Here is a 13084-nt window from a genome sequence, read left to right as displayed (position 1 = left end):
TTCCCCTAGACTGGCCCCTAGACGACTGTCAGCCCTGTCAGATCTGTGACACAAAGACTTAAACATCAGATCTTTTATATTTTGTGTCTGTCAGAACAACTGAAAGTCTTGCCTTCTGTTTCTGGACACAAGAGATTGAAATAAAAGTGATAGGTGCAATGAAACTTCCTAAAGTCAAAAACCACACTGTATTGAACTGACACAATATCCAGTTTGGCTAGATTTTTATCTGAAGCGGCTTATATCCATGTCTCTTACACTTAAGTCTAACTTTTTACTGCACACAAGGAGTACAGTCAAGTACTGCTGCATACCACTACTGCAGTACTACAGCTGGACCTACGTATAGCTAAGGATGACAAAATACAGCTTAGACTGATTTAATGTTTAGGTCCGGTCTCACCAACATTCATAACAACCAATTTTCAGACAAAAATCAAATCATTAAAAACGGAATTGCTGCGATCACTGTAATGTCTCAGAGAAGGCCAATTAACATGCTGAGCTTTTACGCATAGTTTAACTGTGGTGCACTTTCCTGCATGACTTCACACAATGGACCAATAGCACATTAGTTGAATAGTGCGGACGTTTGAGGGAATGGTTAACTGGAGAGTCTGAAATTAAAGAATCATATAAGCTTTATAAGCGAACGTTTTGAAGTACACCTATTGTTTTAAATGGCCGAACAAGCACCAAAAGCATTTTGGCATCAAACTGCATTAATGCGTCTACTTCAAACTTGCAATGTGACATCATGACTTCGCGTAAACATACACGGCACTTTCTAAAGTGGCATGTTATCTGCACGCATTTTGAGCTATCCGCGTGTATGTCTACGCTGTATTGACAATGAGGACATACGTCATGGTAGCTTGCTGTCACGTGATGATTTGGGAGGTGTCTGAGCCCGCTCACCATTTTGGGATCCTATGCTATCAGTTGCCAGGGACAACAGTGTAAGAGCGACACAGAGACGGAGCAGGAACGTCAGCATCACGGCGAACAGGTTGGGTTTAGGAAAAGAACGGGATGGTTGGGTTGAGGAAAAACAATAACGGGATTGGGTTTAGGAAAAGAAGAACGGGACAGTTGGGTTTAGGGAAACAATAACAGGACGCAGGACAACAACGGCCCGGTTGGGTTTGGAAAAGAAGAAAGCGACGGTTGGGTTTAGGAAATGTGACACGCGGGACACGATCCCCGGTCTCCTGGGTGTAAGTCCTGTGTTGTTTGACCCATCCACCACCCCAACCAGCCTCCATACGCAGATTTTTGGGCTTTCATACTACTCGCTACGACGTAAATTGACACGCAATCGCAAGGTAATGTAAGTCAATGGAGGCCAAACGGCATTGATGAACACGCTAAAAAGCGATTATGCGTCATGATAACACGCCAAAAAGGCATACAAATTGGCGTGTCATACATACGCCACTTCTTGAGATCAATCTGAAACTTGTTTTGATTTTGGAGCATCAAAATGAGGACTACATGTTTGGAGAAAGTTACTGTAAATACGCTATGTAATGATGTGATCCAAATAAAAATTTATATTAATAATGTATATTCAGGCGCCTTACGGCCCAAAACTGCTGTGCGCTTTCGCAGCGCACCCGTCTCTCTGTCTCTCCACTGACTGACTGAGGTCGGTGTTCATTGGTAATCAGTGAAATTGGCCCCACCAGGCATGAGAGCAGCAATAATGGTGTGCATACAAACTTCTAAATGTCTTCTATTTATATATTTTTTTATGGTGAAACACAAGAGCGGAGGATGTTAAAGGAGAATTCTGGTCGATTTCAACGCGTAGCTATGTTGTTTGTTGTCACGTAGTGCTGTCAGTAGCGAGAAAAACGAAAATAATCGGTGTTGCCTACACCGAGTTATGCTACTGCTAGCTTTCGCACCCAGGCAGCTGAAACGGGGCAGGTTTTAAACGTGCTTTTAGCCTCTTAACATGTTCGAGATGTCATTACAAGTGCCTTGCCATGTGAACTGATTCCTTCCAAGTGAACACAGTGAATATGGCTGCAGTAGGTGTGAAAGAAATGCATAAAAATTGTGCTAATTCATACCTCTGTTTAGTTCCGGTGTTCCGGTGGTCAGACGGCAAGACGAGTGCTTAAGGACCGTTTACAAACTACAACACCGAAAAGTGATACAAAAATATTTTCAAAAATAGGCATATGCTTATTTTTTAAAAGTATGTGCTGTAGTACAACTAGCAAGAGACAAGTTATAATTGAGGTAAGTTTGGAGACACTACCATATTTAATCATTCAATTAATAAATATTTTTGTTGTATCTCTTTTCGGTGTTGTAGTTTGTAGACGGTCTCAAGCACTCGTCTTGCCGTCTCAACACCGGAACTAAACAGAGGTATGTGCACTGGCTGAATTAACACAACTTTTATGCATTTCTTTCACATCTACTGCAGCCATATTCACTGTGTTCACTCGGAAGGAATCAGTTCACATGGCAAGGCACTTGTAATGACATCTCGAACATGTTAAGAGGCTAAAAGCACGTTTGCCCCCGTTTCTCACTACTGACAGCGCTACGTGACAACAAACAACATAGCTACGTGTTGAAATCAACCTGAATTCTCCTTTAATGATCGTGTGAATCACACTCATAATTCATTGCACCGACAACATTGCAAAATGTCACGCCAACTGAGTGTGTAAAAGTTTCTTTAAAAAGCCCAATAGGCTTATAATTGTGATGGCGTTTATAAATGAGTTGAAATAATGAGCAATTAATTTGGGTGGAGGATGAAGAACAAGCACTATAACTATATATTTATAATGTTTTTAGTGACCTGATCTGTCACTGCAAAAAAACAATCATCTGTTTCGTGATGAAAAGTGACTGAAGGGTTGAGGGAGGTTTTATGACCCTCTCTGTCAAAGGAGAAAGTCTAATGCCCCACTGATAGGGGTATCGGTAACTTAAAAAAACATTTTCCTAAATAGCGACATTTTCTAAACTACTGCTGGTTCTGTGGTGTTGGCACTTCAAATCTGATGCCTGAAGTGCGCCATACAAGCATCAATTGAGGCACATCAATTGAGGCGCATCAATTATCACTTTCAGTGCGCTTGGGCCTTAAGTCTCAAACGTCTGGAGCTGCTCCATAGACAATAAAAGGGAGACTGATTTAGTGGACCCACAGAATGTTTGTTTTCCTTTTTATACCAAGATGAGCTTTATTCTATTGAGTTCTGAAACAGAAAATGTCTCCAAATAGTCAGAACATTCCCCTGGGTGCTCTCTGTGTAATCTATAACATCTTTCCCAATTCATTGTCTATGGAGCAATTCCAGACTTTATACTTAATGACATCACAAATTTTAGTTTTAACACCCTCGTTTTGGATATTAGGAGAGAGTTGTTCATGTTTACTTATATGTTTGGACTGTCTTAGACCATAGTAATAACATGTATGAATTTTAAAAATGGCCACAGTTCCACTTTAAGTAGAGCTGGCAAGTGGAGTGTGAGATGTGCTAAAATGGCCACTGTACAAATGATAATCCCTCTTGATCTACAGTAGGTGGCATGACCTTTCCTCCGGTGGCACCCTTACACCTAACTTTACATTATTTGACACACAATTGGTAAAAATATGAGAACAGCAAACATGTCTTAATTTGTCATCCATCTATTAATGTTTTCTGCTGTGTGTTACAGCCTCATTTGGCTGCTAGCGTGGATACAGACTTTAAGTCTTCTTTGTATGTAAATGTATCATACTTTTTTTTGTAACCAAATTTTCAGTAATCCTGTAATCCTATTGTACAAAATGAGTGAATTCCTAATGCAGTCCATTTAAAAGACAGAGTCATCCAGCTGGATTAAATACAGATCAAATACAGTCCGATTACCACCTATTGCTTTTTGTCTAACCATCCTATTGCAGGTAATCAGGAGCATAACTTCCAAATACTGTGCTGTAATAAAACACAGCTCTCTCTGCTGGATTCAATATTGATCCAATTTAGTGTGATTTCCATCTGAGCTCTGGCTGCAGACCGACTTGCCTGATGCCAAACAGACAGACTGGGTGATGGAGGAACTAGAGCCAGAGCTACACAAAGCTATGATGATCTGAATGTGAATACAGTTTGACTCAAGTCCAGACTGAAACAGATCGAAATTGAACGGGATCCAGTGCTGAGTGGTACTTAGAGTCAGATTACAGATTTGGTTTAGAGGTTGATTACCAGTCTGGTTGTCTGATCTGCTGAGTGTCACTCTTTGTGTGTGCTGCAGTAGGAGGGATGTGAAGCAATGTTGAATGAAATCCAGATTGAGTAGCGCAGAGGGAAATAATGCACTGATCCAAAAGTGATGTGCAGGAAAAGGAGAGGGAGAGAGATGGGCTGTGAACTGCTCCTGACACAAATCATTTTGTACATTTGTCTTTTTTCCATCATAAACAAATGTTGTCTTTTGGGGATTACAGGCCTGGAAATAAAAATGTTATATTATAAAATATTTGAAAAATAAATAGAAAACATCTTATTTCTGTGCTTTCTTTGTTGTAAGGGAAAGGGACAAGGGTATAAAATAAAATAAAAAAACATAAAAGAAACCAGATTTTGGCACAGGGACATACAAATAGTAATCAGGGGAATCAAAGCATGTGTATTTATAGAACGGCTTTCATTCACAACACAAAGCTGTCCCAGCTGCTGTTTTTGTAAATTCCTGTTGTATGTTCTTTTTTTTATCCAGATATATGAACAGTATTTCTTCTATAAGGAAAGTATGTGCAGATCCATTGTTATGTAGAGATGCTGTTGTATAAAGGCCATTATGCTTTTGAAGATGTTCCTTATATATGCCGAGCTGTGCAGCATATCAAACTGCATCACTGTCATAAGCATAATTGCAGTAAAGATTTCCTTGTCAAGTGTTGTTGCTCTGTCCAACATGGAGGCCTGTCCCTGTAACCATGTGTAACTAATTTACAACCAATCTGGGTTCCTCAATGTCCTGCTGGCTCAGTGGGATAGGATGCCTACCACATACTCACAGTGTTGCAGATTGGAAATGGTTTCATGGATAATATCATGTGCAATAGAGCTGCAACGACTAATCGAGTAATCAATTAGTTGTCAACTATTAAATTAATCGGGCAACTGTTTTCGATTAATCGGTTCAAGTCATTTTTTATGAAAAAAAAGTATCTGATTTCAGCTTCTTAAATGTGAATATTTTCTAGTTTATTTAGTCCTCCATGACAGTAAACTGAATATCTTTAAATTGTGGACAAAACGAGACATTTGAGGACGTCATCTTGGGCTTTGGGAAACACTGATCGACATTTGTCATTTTATAGAACAAACCGCTAATCGATTAATCGAGAAAAAATAATGGACAGATTAATTGACAATGAAAATAATCGTTAGTTGCAGCCCTACATCCAAACACTCTCCCCCCTCTTTCTTGTAGTATCTGCGGACTTCTCAGATTGGATTTACCAACCCACTCAGCAGACAGAACACTGACAATGTACGATTGCAACTACAGTACAACGTGAATATGGTTAAGATTTGGGTAAGACTATGGAAAGATAGTTATGGCAAAAAACAAACGAAACATTCAGTCTCCACATGAAAGTCAGACGCGCTACACATCCCCCCACCAACCCATCCTGTATACTCCTTTTCTGCTATACTATATAAAGAGTAAGCACTTTCTGCAATGGCACCGAAAATTGGCACTGGATGTAAATTTTGCACTGCAAAATAATCCAGTCAGAGGGTAATTCACTAAACAAAATTCAAACCATGTTTTAAACTTTTTGTTTATATTGTGTGAATAAAGAACCATTACTATGGGCCTGTAAATTGAAACACTATTTGAGCTGTACAAATAAAATTTACTTGACTGTCCAGACTTTGGCTTTGCATATGTTATTTATCATCCGTCATTGTTTAAAAACTATGCAAACAAAGACTAGAGATCTGTATCTGTTTAAAAGGCCATCAAGTATTGAAATTTGTAATTTAAGATAATCTGCTGATTTGTGTTTACTGCATGATATAAATAAATAACATTGTCATTCACACTTGCATTGACACTCGTACTACAAACAGTTATCTGAGTATATGAATGTTGATTAGACATGTTTACATTTATATAATAAGCTTGATATCTTTTTCATGTAATTTCATATGTAATCATATGAATAAAGCCATTCGTGGAAAGCATTATTTAAATTTGATTTGATTTGAGTGGTTGAAAATCCATCTGTGTTCACATGCTGTTTTGGACTAACTCCAATCAACGCATTACACAAACTGGACATGGCCTCAATTGGCTCCTTTCACTTAACAACTATTGAAATCTGTTATTATTAGGTGAGTCTGCATCATTTGACCTGTCACCCTTCTGGATAGTTTCAAACAGCAGATTTTAACTAGATGAGCAGTTTGTGTTGGTCATTGCGAATGTTATAAGGACAGAAATTAATTTCCATTTAATTACATGAATTTGCTAAACACTCTGAAAACGCTATTCTTATCTTGAACCAATGCACTGAATATTCGAAAATAAAACCATGCAAAGTTAATAATATGAGATATTAAGTGTCTTACAAGCTGTTCCAACAGGTTTTCCTGCAGAAACTGGAAGAAATAAAATATTTAGATTTTTCACTGTGTCTTCAGTCTGGTACTCTCTAATGCCCCCAAACACTTAGACCGCGCCTGACTGCTCAAATGGAAATATGGCAAAGCCCAGCAGGAGTGGGTATGGATTATGATAGCGGTTGTCCGTGGGCCCTGAATCTGCATACAAAATACAACAACGTAACACCTCTCACATGTGAACATGTTTCACCATAACAGAAGAAAATGACGAGGCTCATCCAGCTAAGGGATTGTTAACCATCACTGGATGAGTTGGCCGATTACCCCTACAAGAAAAAACCCTTTACAAGAATTCTCTGGAGGAGAGCAATCGATTATCAGGAGAACTTTAAATTCAGAGTAAAATCTCAAACTGTGCCTGAATTATCGGTGTGGCACAGTGGTGCTGAAGCCCCGGCAGTCCTGTGGTCCTAAACTGGCAGAGAAGCTAGCAGATGTGAAGCCAAAAAGTGATGGATTCTGTCCTTGTTTCTGATCCCTCTTAGTGTGCTACCCTGCTCTGAATCACACATGTAATTATTTGGCCATGATGATATTTACAACATGGAGAAATATATAAACAGATTCTCTCTCTTTCTGAGTGGTATATGTTGTGTGCTGGTACAAATCTCTGAGTATAATGAGCCCTAACGCTATTTTGGCAAAAAAGTATAAAAAGATGAATATCTTCTTTAATTTGCAACATAGTGATACATTCTTAATGTGAAGTTTTGTGTCAAAGGCACTTTACTTTCCTAATGCAGCTAATTCTCTCTCTCTATGTCGGATTTACAGCTTGGCATGCTTTGAATTTTCTTCTTCCATTATGCATATTGTGGTGTGATACTATGCTTAGTAAACAGTCACACAGAAAGAAAACTGTGGCTGCAGGGAGCGGTTGTGCGTTGGTGTAGTGAGCCAGTGTGACGGTTCGGAAGTTTTTTGTTCCTGAAATGTAAAGCAGGCAAAGAACGAATAACAATCCCAGATATTTATGTCTCCGCTGCATAATTTTAGCCTCATACATGTCATCACTCCCACTCTTCTTGTTTTTCTCTCACCTCCAAATCTTCCTTACTTCCTTTCGTCAACATCCTTTTTTCCTCCTCAACCTTTGTCTCACATCCTTTTTTTCCTTCTCCTCTCCTTAGTTTATCTACCCCTTCCTCCTCACACACGCTCCTCTCATTCTCTCTCTTTTTATTCAGTGATTTAGGTCACTGACTGACTAAAAGACTACGCACAGCTGGCCTATAAACTGTTCTGCCCTCCTCTCTAGTCCCTTCCCTTCACACATGTACACATGCACGCACGCATGCACGCATTTGTTTATTTAGTCCATTATGTGCTGAACTTTACACCCTAAATTCTCTCTGAATTATTTTCTTTACCTGTATCTGTCTTTCATCTCATTTTCTTTAGCTCTTTTTTAATATTTCACATCTCTCATCTTCTCCCTTAACTATCTAAATTGCTGCTCCTCCTTCATCGTTCTCCCTCATCAGTCTTTTTATAAACAAAACTCTGTGACCTGAATAGAATTACTCTGTGATTTGACATCCTGGTCTCTTTTGTCATCCCAAAGACCTCTGCTGGGGTGTTTGATCTTTTGGATGTCAGCACCATTTATTTAACTTTTTATCAGTTTTATTTACGTTTATTTATGTGAGACTCAGAGGGGACATTATATGTTTGTTTGTTTGTTTGTTGTTCCTGTATTTTGTTTGCTTTGCAACGAACAAATAGCCCATGCATGCAGGCTCATCACTCTCATCTAAATCTAATAAAGTGGCCACCAGATACAGCACACAATCACAAATACATGTATACACACTCACCAAGACATTCACATGCACATACACAAGGGTGCGCGCGCACACACACACACACACACACACACACACACACACACACACACACACACACACATACACACACACACACACACATACACACAGACACACACATACACACAGACAAGCTTAATAACATTATCTCTACCCAAATAATTAATGACATAATTTTTTATTGTAGCTTCTACAATGCTGGCCAATTGGACGCCAGAGGTAATAAAGAGGAAGTGAGAGAGAGCGACAGACAGACAGAATAGGAGGACAGGAAGAAAGAAAGCATGTATTAAAAAAAGAGAGTAAAGGGTTGGTGAAAATATCTAAGAGACCACAGAGAGAGAAGGTGAAGGGACAAAAGGTCATAAGTCAAGACAAGGTCATATTCTTAATTTTGAGCTGTGATATTAGCTGCTATACAATATATAGGCTACTAGATGAAATAGCCTAGTACTTAGAGTAGAGTAGAGTATATACTGTAGGTATACACAGAGAATAATAGAAGACACAAGGCACAATAAACAGAAAAAAGAAAATGAAAAGTTACAATATGAAAGAAAGAAAGAGGAACTCACAACAATTTTACAACAAGCTTGGGTATAGCATTACTTACATCCAGCAGAAATGGAGCAACATGAGCATCCCACCGAAGTCCTCAGTCTTACCACCTGTTAAAATACAAGTCCAATATTCACAATAAAACCTTGTTTACACACACACACACACACACACACACACACACACACACACACACACACACACACACACACACACACACACAGTCATATTATATTTGCATTTATTTTTTCCAAAATATTAATACTAATACATGGACACACACTTGCAACCAAAAGTAAACCTACCGGAGTAACGCCATTTAGACATGTTTTATGGTTGGTTTTATACCTTAAAGGAACACGGCAACTTATTGGGACTTTAGCTTATTCACCGTAACCCCCAGAGTTAGATAAGTCCATACATACCCTTCTCATCTCCGTGCGTGTTGTAACTCTGTCTGACGCCCCCAGCGCTAGCTTAGCCTAGCACAGATCCTGGAGGTAACTGGTTCCAACTAGCCTACTGCTCCCAATAAGTGACAAAATAACGCCAACATGTTCCTATTTACATGTTGTGATTTGTATAGTAACAGGGTGTACAAATAACAAGGTCACTATGCTTTTACTATCTAGTAATTGTTGACTCTATTACTCCAACTCTGAGTGAACTCCAGGCGAACTCTCTGCTCCTCACCACAGGGCTTCAGGTGCTGCTAGCAAATCACTCTGCCCAAGTAGCAGAAGTAGCAGTGCTTCGCCTTTCTAAGAATATAGTTCCCACTTTGTATACGGTTAGAAAAAGGCTGTGTCTCATATGACCTTGTTATTTGTACACGCTGTGACTATACAAATCACAACATGTAAATAGGAACATGTTGGCATTATGTTGTCACTTATTGGGAGCAGTAGGCTAGTTGGAACCGGTTACCTTCAGGATCTGTGCTAACCAGGCTAGCGGTGGGGGCGTCAGACAGAGTTACAACACGCACGGAGATGAGAAGGGTATGTATCGACTTGTCTAACTCTGGGGGTTACGGTGAATAAGCTAAAGTCCCAATAAGTCGGCGTGTTCCTTTAATAGCTCTGCATTAACAGCCAAGTGTGCTAGTATTTCTATAGTAACTACTATTTCTATGTCTAACTTTAAAATGACAGAGCCAAACAAGAACAATATTTATTTTAGTAGGACTGTTTATGCAATTCAGTCCATTTTTTTAAGCCCTTATGTTGTGTTGCTTGTTTAGTGTTAGCAAATACCTATGGCAAATTACCGTTAGCTGGTAAATTTTAGGATGTTTAGCTAACTTTACTATAAACGCACTGTGAAATTGTAGCTAATGAAAAAAATGCAAAGTGCATTGAAAGTGTCTCTAACGTTAACTGTCTTAACAGTTCTCACTTATACAACAACTAACTTATAGCTACAATTAACATTAGCTTATACTTTTTACCTTATTATACTAGGTAGCGTAAGCAACTGGCGTTAGCCAGCGATTAGCGCAGATACTAACGTAACAACAGAAATGGCATTGCGTGATGTGCTATCAGGGTTGCAATGCTCGCGTTTATGTTTACCCATAAACTAAAAAATAATTCATATTAACAGTCTAACTGTTACGTGTTTACCACAAGTTACGGAAGCAACCAACATTTTTTTTATTAGTCATTACTATACTCACGGAGATATGTTGTTTTGGGGTTGGAATAGGGAATAGAGGAGGAAAGCAAAAGCTCACTAGGTAAACTAATAAATTAACTTGTGCAGTGCAGCCTTGTGATGCATTTAAGTGTGTCGTGTTTAGCTATTTGCTTAAAGTTTTTTCTCATTTGTTTACACACTAACACAGATAAAGGTAATTGAGACAGTGAACACAATCTGTAACTCATGTAGGCTACCAACCACCTGAAGTCCTGAACCAATTCTGCTGAAATACAAGCACATTTCCTGCTTTACACTCAGATTGTAGTTATAAACCACACTACACACAATTCTCTACATTTGTGTTCACATTGAACAGACAGTGCCATTCAAAATGCTAAATTTAGATTTACTAGGATCCACTCTGACTCCTCACATGGGCAATCACACGTTTTTAAATTACATACAAACAAGCATTAGCAATATAGGGGCACAGAGCTCATCTGTTTTGGAGCAATGGATGCCAACATAGGAGAGAGAGGCATAGAAGAGGAGTGAGAGGAAGAAGGACAAGGACGAAGAGAAAGAGCAAAGGAAAGCCATACTCTCTGATGAGTTTTGGGCCACTTAAGTTGACCATGGTCTAACAATGAAGGAGGCTGGGCAGAGACTACAATCAACATTGAGCAAGTTCACAGTAGATAAGGTAAGAAATCTACTCTCACTACAGTATTGTAGTACTGCATATTAGTACTCAATGAATACTGTAGTACAGTATTGCAAGTGGACTGTACTACTGTAAACGTAAAGTATGTTTCATATGTGTATGAGATTGGGAACTATCCTAGTAGCCTACCTACAGGGAGTACATTGCCTGCGATGTTGAAAAGGTGCTGTGTCCAGACTGAAACAGAAGACAGGATGCTGTATACATGTAGGCCTAAATGTTTCTATTGTTTGTTTTGTATGTTGAACATTTTACAGTAACAGTGTGTTTGTTGGAATGTAGCCTATACCGTATTTTGAGGGGGAAAATATATTGTTGTTCATATTACAGTATCTTTATGCTTTTATATTTAAGTATAAAAACAATAAGATTTTTTACAACAGACTACATACGTAATAAGTGTAACTTAGGCATTCATACTAGTGTTTTCCATTAAGCACATCAGTGTTTAGTTGGTTCTTAGAAATGTCTTAGAAAAGTTTAATTTTGCAGGAAATTTGTAGAGTTTTGCCTTTTGTGTGTGTTTCTGGATTTGTGTGTAGAGTTCTAAGAATATGAAGGATGTCTGTTTGAATGACAGACCCACTGATGTTAAAGAGTTGTGACATTATGCTGATGTGGATGTTACTTTTTTATTAATATTATTAATTACCCTTGTTGTGTACCCTTCCCTTGACATTGAAATGTAGGAAGCACAAAATCATTATCATCATTAGTCATTTTTGAGAAGGGAACCAGGAGTCCTGTTTTTATCAGTTACCATAGAAACAGCAGTCTTAGCAACTTAAACCTGTTGAAACCAAGGCAAATGGTCTTCCCATGCCAAAAATATGACCTCATGAGCATTAATTATACTGCAAATCTATAAATGTGTGGATAATGGGAAAACACTATTACTATTAATTTAATACAGAGTAAGTAGTAAGCATGAAAAGCAAGTAGACCATGAAGCACACTGAGCAAACTCCATCTGCTTGTTAAATAACTTAATGGCTCTGCAAAAGTTTTTTTTGGTGGAGAATCAAAAACGCTCAAGCAGCCGTTGTTTTTGACGATCAATCTGAAAATGCCAAAATAATAGCCTAATAATAATAATTTGTTGATGCGGCCCACACTCCAAAAGGTTGAGAGCTGTTTCCTTGTATCGTTTTTACAGCCTAATCTCTTGCAGGGAAATCCCCTGAAACTGTTCAAACTGAACAGGAATTAAATGACCTAAAGGGGGCAAATTTAAACTTAATGTGAACAAGACGAGAGTTAGAGAAGAGGAGCTGAGGACGGAGACTCTAATAATGAAATTAGTGGCCAGCTGTTAAATCAACAGTTATGGATCACAGGAGGAGAAGCAGCTCTACAGGAGGTTTTCACCTTCTTCCTTCCCATAATTCTTTCATCTTTTCATTGTGTGAGGCTCGTCCCTGCGGAGAGGCAAGGCTCATTATTTGTGCATGCACGCTGCTTCTAAAATTCACACAATCACGACACGCGCTGGGCAGCTGCCGCCATATGCCATCTTGTGTGTGTGTGTGTGTGTGTGTGTGTGTGTGTGTGTGGGGGGGGGGGGGTGTTCCGGTAAGTGGCTCTGTCATTGACTGACTGTCTGAATGGCAGGATGTGTCTGCCTTCACTCACTCGCTCTCACACACACAGAGGTTGAGGCAGACAACAAA

Source organism: Sander lucioperca, chromosome 12 (genome assembly GCF_008315115.2).
Source record: "Sander lucioperca isolate FBNREF2018 chromosome 12, SLUC_FBN_1.2, whole genome shotgun sequence".
In the NCBI taxonomy this organism is placed as follows: Eukaryota; Metazoa; Chordata; class Actinopteri; order Perciformes; family Percidae; genus Sander; species Sander lucioperca.
This window is presented reverse-complemented; position numbering follows the sequence as displayed.